The following is a 1,767-nucleotide window of genomic DNA, read 5'->3' as shown; positions in this document are numbered from 1 at the left end:
CTTTATTCAGTGGTGGTGAGACTGCAGCTGGAGTAGTGCGTCCAGTTCTGGGCGCCACACTTCAACAAGGACGTGGAAAAGCTTGAGACAGTTCAGAGAAGAGCCACCCATATGATCAAAGACTTGTAAGGCAAGCCATACGAGGAAAGGCTGAGGGGCTTGGGGCTCTTCAGCCCGAAAAACAAAAGGCTGAAGGCTGGGAGCAGCTTACTGCTACATCAGGGGAATATATCAAGGGCTCGGTGAACAACTGTTTACCAGGGCACCCTTGGGGGAAAACCAGGAGTAATGGGCACAAACTCCTGGAAGACCATTTCAGGCTTAACTCTAGGAAAAACGTCTTCACAGTTAGGGTATCCAGACCGTGGAATAAATTCTCTCCAGAGGTGGTGCAGTCACCTATGCTGGAAATCTTCAAGAGGAGACTGGACGGTCACCACACTGGGGTCACCTGACCCCAATAGTCCTTTTTGCCTAGTGCAGGGGGCTGGACCTGATGATCACGCGAGGTTCCTTCCAGCTGCTTACAATCTATAAATCTTAAACATTTAAAGGCAAATGAATCAGCATACTTAAATCTGATTTTCTAAATCTGTTGCCAGGTGTTATAAAATGAACTGCATTTACGTCCGACTAAATATTAACTCAAAACAACTCTTATTTAGAAGAAGTAACTTTTTTCTGCATCCATATTAACTTCACATAGAACCAGACAAATGTGTACAGCCATTCAAAATATTTTGGGAATTTCTATACTTTTATTAAAATTATTTCTGATATAACTAAGGCTGGGTAAATGGCTCTTCTTGAAAGAAATTAAAACTAAAAATTGGAAGTAGTTAATTTTGCAAAAACTTACAAAACCTATTTTATATTTTACACCAGGGTGTAATGAGTTTCATTCCTTAAACAACATTAATCAGACATTGTTTTAAAATTGATCTACAATCATTTTATTATTGGATACATACAGCCTGGTTTATGATCCCCTCTTACGGCTCCCTCAAACACTATGCTTAATAAAACAACATGTTGACTGTTTGGGGTTTATATTTTTCCAATTCAAGTCTTGCCTCTTAATTGTTTTCATGCAACAATCTGATGAAAGCAGTTAACAGTTCAAAGAACAACTTGTGGCTCAGCAGTTTTAGGATTCAATACATCTTTCTGCCACATAACTCATGCATCTTGCTGAGGATAGGTCTTATTCCAGGTTTTTGTACTCTTAAATTAATTATGATCTAAAGTTTTTCTACATTGTCCTGACGCATTTTCAGACTGTAACTGCTTTAATTTAGAGACAAATTCCATGGCTTTCCAATCACTGATACTTCAAAAAGTACAGTACAAAGCATAATGTTAAATTTCAAAACTTCCCTTATGTGCATCACATAGTTTCACAGTTGGTAAGGTTAGAAGGGACCTGAGCAGATCGTCAAGTCCAACCTCCTGTCGTGGTCAGGAAAGAGTACTGGGGTCAAATGACCCCAGCCAGGTGATTATCTAGCCTTCTTTTGAAGACCCCCAGGGTAGGAGCGAGCACCATTTCCCTTGAAAATTGGTTCCAGATCCCAGCCACCTTGACTGGAGTAGTGCTTCCTGATGTCCAGCCTGAACCTATTGTCAGTCAACTTAAGGCCGTTATTCCTAGTTCTGTAGGTACTGCTCGAAGGAAGAGGGTCTCTCCCATTCCCCGCTGGTCCCCCTTGGTAAGTTTACAGATGGCCACCCTCTCAGCCTTCTCTTGTGGAGGCTGAACAGGTTCAG

The 1,767-nt window shown here is 41.4% G+C and overlaps 1 protein-coding gene across 2 annotated transcripts in view; it reads right to left on the bottom strand.

Annotated features, from left to right (window-relative positions):
- The window catches only part of CHIC1 (cysteine rich hydrophobic domain 1), a 56,478-nt gene that overhangs the window by 17,346 nt on the left and 37,365 nt on the right, over positions 1–1,767 (bottom strand). The gene's annotated exons all lie outside the window — the stretch shown is intronic.

The sequence above is a fragment of the Gavialis gangeticus genome, unplaced genomic scaffold (genome assembly GCF_001723915.1).
Source record: "Gavialis gangeticus isolate Ggan-Ray unplaced genomic scaffold, GavGan_comp1, whole genome shotgun sequence".
Lineage (NCBI taxonomy): Eukaryota > Metazoa > Chordata > Crocodylia > Gavialidae > Gavialis > Gavialis gangeticus.
The sequence above is the reverse complement of the archived record's forward strand: the minus strand, read 5'-3'. Positions and strand labels throughout refer to the sequence as shown.